Consider the following 10,000-nt stretch of genomic DNA (forward strand, 5'->3'; position numbering starts at 1 on the left):
GCGGCTAACGTTGGGGAAAAGTGACCCGAAAACAGTTAAGCGGGGGAAAACTAAGCGGAAGGGGCCACGCGTTGGGGAAAACTAAGCGGATGCGGCCAAGTGTCGGTGGAAATTGGCCCGAAAACAGTCCAGCGGCAAGCGGAAGCGGCTAACGTTGGGCAAAAGTGACCCGAAAACAGTTCAGCGGGGGAAAACTAAGCGGATGCGGCCACGCGTTGGGGAAAACTAAGCGGATGCGGCCAAGTGTCGGTGGAAATTGGCCCGAAAACAGCCCAGCGGCAAGCGGAAGCGGCTAACGTTGGGCAAAAGTGACCCGAAAACAGTTCAGCGGGGGAAAACTAAGCGGATGCGGCCACGCGTTGGGGAAAACTAAGCGGATACGGCCAAGAGTCGGTGGAAATTGGCCCGAAAACAGTCCAGCGGCAAGCGGAAGCGGCTAACGTTGGGCAAAACTGACCCGAAAACAGTTCAGCGGGGCAAATTTTTGAAATTTTTTTTGAAATTTTTTTCAATTTTTGAAATTTTTGAAGTTTTTTTGGGTTTTTGGACTTTTTTTGAATTTTTGAATTTTTTGAATTTTTTTGAATTTTTTTGAATTTTTTGAATTTTTTTTGAATTTTTGAATTTTTTTTTTTTTTTTTAATTTATTTGATTTTATAAATTTTTTGTGATTTTTTTAGATTTTTTTGAATATTTTACATGGGTGATTTTGACTTGGGGGATTTTCAGGGGGTGGTAACCCTGGGCGTGGCTAGAGCCTCAAAATGCATATTCCCCTATAGGGGGGCAAGGTTTTCAAAAATGGGTGCCCCCTCATGTACACGCGCGTGGGTGTACATGGTTCCGTCGGTGCCAGCGTGGGTGGAAAATGGCCCGAAAACAGCCCAGCGGCAAGCGGAAGCGGCTAACGTTGGGCAAAACTGACCCGAAAGCAGTATAGCTTGGAAAATTAAGCGGATGCAGCCAATTGTTGAAGAAAACTAAGCGGATACGGCCAAGTGTCGGTGAAAAATGGCCCGAAAACAGTCCAGCGGCAAGCGGAAACGGCTAACGTTGGGCAAAAGTGACCCGAAAACAGTTCAGCTGGTGGAAATTAAGCGGAAGCAGCCAAGCGTTGGGGAAAACCAAGCGGATACGACCAAGAGTCGGTGGAAAATGGCCCGAAAACAGTCCAGCGGCAAGCGGAAACGGCTAACGTTGGGACAAAGTGACCCGAAAACAGTTCAGCTGGGGAAAATTAAGCGGATGCAGCCAAGCGTTGGGGAAAACTAAGCGGATCCGGCCCAGAGTCGGTGGAAATTGGCCCGAAAACAGTCCAGGGGCAAGCGGAAGCGGCTAACGTTGGGCAAAAGTGACCCGAAAACAGTTCAGCGGGGGAAAACTAAGCGGATGCGGCCACGCGTTGGGGAAAACTAAGCGGATACGGCCAAGTGTTGGGGAAAAATGGCCCGAAAACAGCCCAGCGGCAAGCGGAAGCGGCTAACGTTGGGGAAAAGTGACCCGAAAACAGTTAAGCGGGGGAAAACTAAGCGGAAGGGGCCACGCGTTGGGGAAAACTAAGCGGATGCGGCCAAGTGTCGGTGGAAATTGGCCCGAAAACAGCCCAGCGGCAAGCGGAAGCGGCTAACGTTGGGCAAAAGTGACCCGAAAACAGTTCAGCGGGGGAAAACTAAGCGGATGCGGTCACGCGTTGGGGAAAACTAAGCGGATACGGCCAAGAGTCGGTGGAAATTGGCCCGAAAACAGTCCAGCGGCAAGCGGAAGCGGCTAACGTTGGGCAAAACTGACCCGAAAACAGTTCAGCTGGGGAAAACTAAGCGGATGCGGCCACGCGTTGGGTAAAACTAAGCGGATACGGCCAAGTGTTGGGGAAAAATGGCCCGAAAACAGCCCAGCGGCAAGTGGAAGCGGCTAACGTTGGGGAAAAGTGACCCGAAAACAGTTAAGCGGGGGAAAACTAAGCGGAAGGGGCCACGCGTTGGGGAAAACTAAGCGGATACGGCCAAGAGTCGGTGGAAATTGGCCCGAAAACAGTCCAGCGGCAAGCGGAAGCGGCTAACGTTGGGCAAAACTGACCCGAAAACAGTTCAGCTGGGGAAAACTAAGCGGATGCGGCCACGCGTTGGGGAAAACTAAGCGGATACGGCCAAGAGTCGGTGGAAAATGGCCCGAAAACAGTCCAGCGGCAAGCGGAAACGGCTAACATTGGGACAAAGTGACCCGAAAACAGTTCAGCTGGGGAAAATTAAGCGGATGCAGCCAAGCGTTGGGGAAAACTAAGCGGATCCGGCCCAGAGTCGGTGGAAATTGGCCCGAAAACAGTCCAGCGGCAAGCGGAAGCGGCTAACGTTGGGCAAAAGTGACCCGAAAACAGTTCAGCGGGGGAAAACTAAGCGGATGCGGCCACGCGTTGGGGAAAACTAAGCGGATACGGCCAAGTGTTGGGGAAAAATGGCCCGAAAACAGCCCAGCGGCAAGCGGAAGCGGCTAACGTTGGGCAAAAGTGACCCGAAAACAGTTCAGCGGGGGAAAACTAAGCGGATGCGGCCACGCGTTGGGGAAAACTAAGCGGATACGGCCAAGAGTCGGTGGAAATTGGCCCGAAAACAGTCCAGCGGCAAGCGGAAGCGGCTAACGTTGGGCAAAACTGACCCGAAAACAGTTCAGCGGGGGAAAACTAAGCGGATGCGGCCACGCGTTGGGGAAAACTAAGCGGATACGGCCAAGTGTTGGGGAAAAATGGCCCGAAAACAGCCCAGCGGCAAGCGAAAGCGGCTAACGTTGGGCAAAAGTGACCCGAAAACAGTTCAGCGGGGGAAAACTAAGCGGATGCGGCCACGCGTTGGGGAAAACTAAGCGGATACGGCCAAGGGTCGGTGAAAAAGGGCCCGAAAACAGTCCAGCGGCAAGCGGAAGCCGCTAACGTTGGGCAAAAGTGACCCGAAAACAGTCCAGCGGGGGAAAACTAAGCGGATGCGGCCAAGCGTTGGGGAAAACTAAGCGGATACGGCCAAGCGTCGGTGAAAAAGGCCCGAAAACAGTCCAGCGGCAAGCCGAAGCGGCTAACGTTGGGCAAAAATGGCCAAAAGCGGTGGAGCAGGGCGGTCTGAATCTATGCATCCACATTTTCCGGCTTGTAAAAATTCCCACTTTTTTCGGATTGGATGGTTCACACCCGGTGTGGAACATTTCTCAAACTTCCGGATTGTACGCGATCCAAATTATGGATGTAGGCAAAAATTCAAATTTATTAAAAATATAAAATATGAAGTTTGGAGTTTGGAAAAAAAAAAATTGGGTTGTACAATTTCGGATCTTATGCAAGTGGGTTGGACAATTTTTGGTCCAAATGAATTACAACCGTCCAAAGAGCCATTGAAACTCCAGTTTTTCCGGCTTGTAAAAATTCCCACTTTTTTCGGATTGGATGGTTCACACCCGGTGTGGACCATTTCTCAAACTTCCGGATTGTACGCGATCCAAATTATGGATATTGGAATACTTTTTTGATATTTTGAAAAAGTTCAAATTTATTAAAAATATAAAATATGAAATTTGCAGTTTGGAAAAAAATTGGAAGTTTGAAACCTGAAGTTCAACAAAAAAAACGGCGCAAAAATCAGCCAAGCGGGGGCAACTAAGCGGATGCGGCCAGCCGTCAGTGAAAAATGGCCCCAAAACTAAGCGCATGCGGCCAAGCGTCGGTGCAAAATGGCCCGAAAACAGTCCCGTCGGTGCCCCCGTCGGGCTAAAATGACCCGAAAACAGTTCAGCTGGGGAAAATTAAGCGGATCCGGCCAAGAGTCGGTGGAAATTGGCCCGAAAACAGCCCAGCGGCAAGCGGAAGCGGCTAACGTTGGGGAAAAGTGACCCGAAAACAGTTAAGCGGGGGAAAACTAAGCGGATGCGGCCACGCGTTGGGGAAAACAAAGCGGATCCGGCCCAGAGTCGGTGGAAATTGGCCCGAAAACAGTCCAGCGGCAAGCGGAAGCGGCTAATGTTGGGCAAAAGTGACCCGAAAACAGTTCAGCGGGGGAAAACTAAGCGGATGCGGCCACGCGTTGGGGAAAACTAAGCGGATACAGCCAAGTGTTGGGGAAAAATGGCCCGAAAACAGCCCAGCGGCAAGCGGAAGCGGCTAACGTTGGGGAAAAGTGACCCGAAAACAGTTAAGCGGGGGAAAACTAAGCGGATGCGGCCACGCGTTGGGGAAAACTAAGCGGATACGGCCAAGAGTCGGTTGAAATAGGCCCAAAAACAGTCCAGCGGCAAGCGGAAGCGGCTAACGTTGGGCAAAAGTGACCCGAAAATAGTTCAGCGGGGGAAAACTAAGCGGATGCGGCCACGCGTTGGGGAAAACTAAGCGGATACGGCCAAGAGTCGGTGGAAATTGGCCCGTAAACAGTCCAGCGGCAAGCGGAAGCGGCTAACGTTGGGCAAAACTGACCCGAAAACAGTTCAGCGGGGCAAATTTTTGAAATTTTTTTTGAAATTTTTTTGAATTTTTGAAATTTTTGAAGTTTTTTTGGGTTTTTGGACTTTTTTTGAATTTTTGAATTTTTTGAATTTTTTTGAATTTTTTTGAATTTTTTTTTTTTTTTTTGAATTTTTGAATTTTTTTTTTTTTTTGAATTTATTTGATTTTATAAATTTTTTGTGATTTTTTGAGATTTTTTTGAAAATTTTACATGGGTGATTTTGACTTGGGGGATTTTCAGGGGGTGGTAACCCTGGGCGTGGCTAGAGCCTCAAAATGCATATTCCCCTATAGGGGGGCAAGGTTTTCAAAAATGGGTGCCCCCTCATGTACACGCGCGTGGGTGTACATGGCCCCGTCGGTGCCAGCGTGGGTGGAAAATGGCCCGAAAACAGCCCAGCGGCAAGCGGAAGCGGCTAACGTTGGGCAAAACTGACCCGAAAGCAGTATAGCTTGGAAAATTAAGCGGATGCAGCCAATTGTTGGCGAAAACTAAGCGGATTCGGCCAAGTGACGGTGAAAAATGGCCCGAAAACAGCCCAGCGGCAAGCGGAAACGGCTAACGTTGGGCAAAAGTGACCCGAAAACAGTTCAGCTGGGGGAAATTAAGCGGAAGCAGCCAAGCGTTGGGCAAAACCAAGCGGATACGGCCAAGAGTCGGTGGAAAATGGCCCGAAAACAGTCCAGCGGCAACCGGAAACGGCTAACGTTGGGACAAAGTGACCCGAAAACAGTTCAGCTAGGGAAAATTAAGCGGATGCAGCCAAGCGTTGGGGAAAACTAAGCGGATCCGGCCCAGAGTCGGTGGAAATTGGCCCGAAAATAGTCCAGCGGCAGCGGAAGCGGCTAACGTTGGGCAAAAGTGACCCGAAAACAGTTCAGCGGGGGAAAACTAAGCGGATGCGGCCACGCGTTGGGGAAAACTAAGCGGATACGGCCAAGTGTTGGGGAAAAATGGCCCGAAAATAGCCCAGCGGCAAGCGGAATCGGCTAACGTTGGGGAAAAGTGACCCGAAAACAGTTAAGCGGGGGGAAAACTAAGCGGATGCGGCCAAGTGTCGGTGGAAATTGGCCCGAAAACAGCCCAGCGGCAAGCGGAAGCGGCTAACGTTGGGCAAAAGTGACCCGAAAACAGTTCAGCGGGGGAAAACTAAGCGGATGCGGCCACGCGTTGGGGAAAACTAAGCGGATACGGCCAAGAGTCGGTGGAAATTGGCCCGAAAACAGTCCAGCGGCAAGCGGAAGCGGCTAACGTTGGGCAAAACTGACCCGAAAACAGTTCAGCGGGCAAATTTTTGAAAATTTTTTTGAAATTTTTTTGAATTTTTGAAAATTTTGAAAATTTTTTGGGGTTTTGGACTTTTTTTGAATTTTTGAATTTTTTGAATTTTTTTGAATTTTTTTGAATTTTTTGAATTTTTTTTGAATTTTTGAAATTTTTTTTTTTTTTTTGAATTTATTTGATTTTATAAATTTTTTGTGATTTTTTGAGATTTTTTTGAATATTTTACATGGGTGATTTTGACTTGGGGGATTTTCAGGGGGTGGTAACCCTGGGCGTGGCTAGAGCCTCAAAATGCATATTCCCCTATAGGGGGGTAAGGTTTTCAAAAATGGGTGCCCCCTCATGTACACGCGCGTGGGTGTACATGGCCCCGTCGGTGCCAGCGTGGGTGGAAAATGGCCCGAAAACAGCCCAGCGGCAAGCGGAAGCGGCTAACGTTGGGCAAAACTGACCCGAAAGAAGTATAGCTTGGAAAATTAAGCGGATGCAGCCAATTGTTGGCGAAAACTAAGCGGATACGGCCAAGTGTCGGTGAAAAATGGCCCGAAAACAGTCCAGCGGCAAGCGGAAACGGCTAACGTTGGGCAAAAGTGACCCGAAAACAGTTCAGATGGGGGAAATTAAGCGGAAGCAGCCAAGCGTTGGGGAAAACCAAGCGGATACGGCCAAGAGTCGGTGGAAAATGGCCCGAAAACAGTCCAGCGGCAAGCGGAAACGGCTAACGTTGGGACAAAGTGACCCGAAAACAGTTCAGCTGGGGAAAATTAAGCGGATGCAGCCAAGCGTTGGGGAAAACTAAGCGGAAGCGGCTAACGTTGGGCAAAAGTGACCCGAAAACAGTTCAGCGGGGGAAAACTAAGCGGATGCGGCCACGCGTTGGGGAAAACTAAGCGGATACGGCCAAGAGTCGGTGGAAATTGGCCCGAAAACAGTCCAGCGGCAAGCGGAAGCGGCTAACGTTGGGCAAAACTGACCCGAAAACAGTTCAGCGGGGCAAATTTTTGAAAATTTTTTTGAAATTTTTTTGAATTTTTGAAATTTTTGAAAATTTTTTGGGGTTTTGGACTTTTTTTGAATTTTTGAATTTTTTGAATTTTTTTGAATTTTTTTGAATTTTTTGAATTTTTTTTGAATTTTTGAAATTTTTTTTTTTTTTTTGAATTTATTTGATTTTATAAATTTTTTGTGATTTTTTGAGATTTTTTTGAATATTTTACATGGGTGATTTTGACTTGGGGGATTTTCAGGGGGTGGTAACCCTGGGCGTGGCTAGAGCCTCAAAATGCATATTCCCCTATAGGGGGGTAAGGTTTTCAAAAATGGGTGCCCCCTCATGTACACGCGCGTGGGTGTACATGGCCCCGTCGGTGCCAGCGTGGGTGGAAAATGGCCCGAAAACAGCCCAGCGGCAAGCGGAAGCGGCTAACGTTGGGCAAAACTGACCCGAAAGCAGTATAGCTTGGAAAATTAAGCGGATGCAGCCAATTGTTGGCGAAAACTAAGCGGATACGGCCAAGTGTCGGTGAAAAATGGCCCGAAAACAGTCCAGCGGCAAGCGGAAACGGCTAACGTTGGGCAAAAGTGACCCGAAAACAGTTCAGCTGGGGGAAATTAAGCGGAAGCAGCCAAGCGTTGGGGAAAACCAAGCGGATTCGGCCAAGAGTCGGTGGAAAATGGCCCGAAAACAGTCCAGCGGCAAGCGGAAATGGCTAACGTTGGGACAAAGTGACCCGAAAACAGTTCAGCTGGGGAAAATTAAGCGGATGCAGCCAAGCGTTGGGGAAAACTAAGCGGAAGCGGCTAACGTTGGGCAAAAGTGACCCGAAAACAGTTCAGCGGGGGAAAACTAAGCGGATGCGGCCACGCGTTGGGGAAAACTAAGCGGATACGGCCAAGTGTTGGGGAAAAATGGCCCGAAAACAGCCCAGCGGCAAAGCGGAAGCGGCCAACGTTGGGGAAAAGTGACCCGAAAACAGTTAAGCGGGGGAAAACTAAGCGGAAGGGGCCACGCGTTGGGGAAAACTAAGCGGATGCGGCCAAGTGTCGGTGGAAATTGGCCCGAAAACAGCCCAGCGGCAAGCGGAAGCGGCTAACGTTGGGCAAAAGTGACCCGAAAACAGTTCAGCGGGGGGAAACTAAGCGGATGCGGCCACGCGTTGGGGAAAACTAAGCGGATACGGCCAAGAGTCGGTGGAAATTGGCCCGAAAACAGTCCAGCGGCAAACGGAAGCGGCTAACGTTGGGCAAAACTGACCCGAAAACAGTTCAGCGGGGGAAAACTAAGCGGATGCGGCCACGCGTTGGGGAAAACTAAGCGGATACGGCCAAGAGTCGGTGGAAATTGGCCCGAAAACAGTCCAGCGGCAAGCGGAAGCGGCTAACGTTGGGCAAAAGTGACCCGAAAATAGTTCAGCGGGGGAAAACTAAGCGGATGCGGCCACGCGTTGGGGAAAACTAAGCGGATACGGCCAAGAGTCGGTGGAAATTGGCCCGAAAACAGTCCAGCGGCAAGCGGAAGCGGCTAACGTTGGGCAAAACTGACCCGAAAACAGTTCAGCGGGGGAAAACTAAGCGGATGCGGCCACGCGTTGGGGAAAACTAAGCGGATACGGCCAAGTGTCGGTGGAAATTGGCCCGAAAACAGCCCAGCGGCAAGCGGAAGCGGCTAACGTTGGGCAAAAGTGACCCGAAAACAGTTCAGCGGGGGAAAACTAAGCGGATGCGGCCACGCGTTGGGGAAAACTAAGCGGATACGGCCAAGAGTCGGTGGAAATTGGCCCGAAAACAGTCCAGCGGCAAGCGGAAGCGGCTAACGTTGGGCAAAACTGACCCGAAAACAGTTCAGCGGGGGAAAACTAAGCGGATGCGGCCACGCGTTGGGGAAAACTAAGCGGATACGGCCAAGAGTCGGTGGAAATTGGCCCGAAAACAGTCCAGCGGCAAGCGGAAGCGGCTAACGTTGGGCAAAAGTGACCCGAAAACAGTTCAGCGGGGGAAAACTAAGCGGATGCGGCCACGCGTTGGGGAAAACTAAGCAGATACGGCCAAGAGTCGGTGGAAATTGGCCCGAAAACAGTCCAGCGGCAAGCGGAAGCGGCTAACGTTGGGCAAAACTGACCCGAAAACAGTTCAGCGGGGGAAAACTAAGCGGATGCGGCCACGCGTTGGGGAAAACTAAGCGGATACGGCCAAGTGTTGGGGAAAAATGGCCCGAAAACAGCCCAGCGGCAAGCGGAAGCGGCTAACGTTGGGCAAAAGTGACCCGAAAACAGTTCAGCGGGGGAAAACTAAGCGGATGCGGCCACGCGTTGGGGAAAACTAAGCGGATACGGCCAAGGGTCGGTGAAAAAGGGCCCGAAAACAGTCCAGCGGCAAGCGGAAGCCGCTAACGTTGGGCAAAAGTGACCTGAAAACAGTCCAGCGGGGCAAAACTAAGCGAATGCGGCCAAGCGTTGGGGAAAACTAAGCGGATACGGCCAAGCGTCGGTGAAAAAGGCCCGAAAACAGTCCAGCGGCAAGCCGAAGCGGCTATCGTTGGGCAAAAATGGCCAAAAGCGGTGGAGCAGGGCGGTCTGAATCTATGCATCCACATAAAATGGGGGGTAAACCTGGGGGATTTCCAGGGGGTGGTAACCCTGGGCGTGGCTGGAGACCCAAAATGCATATTCCCCTATAGGGGGGAAGGATTTTTGGAAGAGGCAGCCCCTCATGTACATGCCAAGCGGGGTGTACATGGCCCCTGTGGGTGCCTCCGTCGGTGTAAAATGGCCCGAAAAACAAGATTATGTTACCCGAAAACACGATTATGTTACCGAAAAAACACGGTTGAGCGGGGGCAGTAAGCACGGTTGAGCGGGGGCAAAAAACACGGTTGAGCGGGGGCAAAAAACACGGTGCAGCGGGGACAAAAGACACGATTTTGTTACCGAAAAACACGGCCCGTCGGGGGCAAGGAACACGAATATGTTACCGAAAAACACGGACCACGCGGGTTGAAATCCCCAGCCGTAGAGCCGGCGAAACACGGTGGGGCAGGGCGTCTAAGCGTGGAGGCGCCCGTAAGACCGATGCGGGTTGAAATCCCCAGCCGTAAAGCCGGCGAAAAGCGGTCGGGCAGGGTGACTCCGCGTGGAGTTTCGCCCGTAAGGCCGATGCGGGTAGCCGCGCGGGTTGAAATCCCCAGCCGTAAAGCCGGTGAAACACGGTTCATTGGGGCGCCTAAGCGTGGAGGCGCCCCG

Source organism: Carex rostrata, chromosome 6, assembly GCF_964058835.1.
Source record: "Carex rostrata chromosome 6, lpCarRost1.2, whole genome shotgun sequence".
Lineage (NCBI taxonomy): Eukaryota > Viridiplantae > Streptophyta > Magnoliopsida > Poales > Cyperaceae > Carex > Carex rostrata.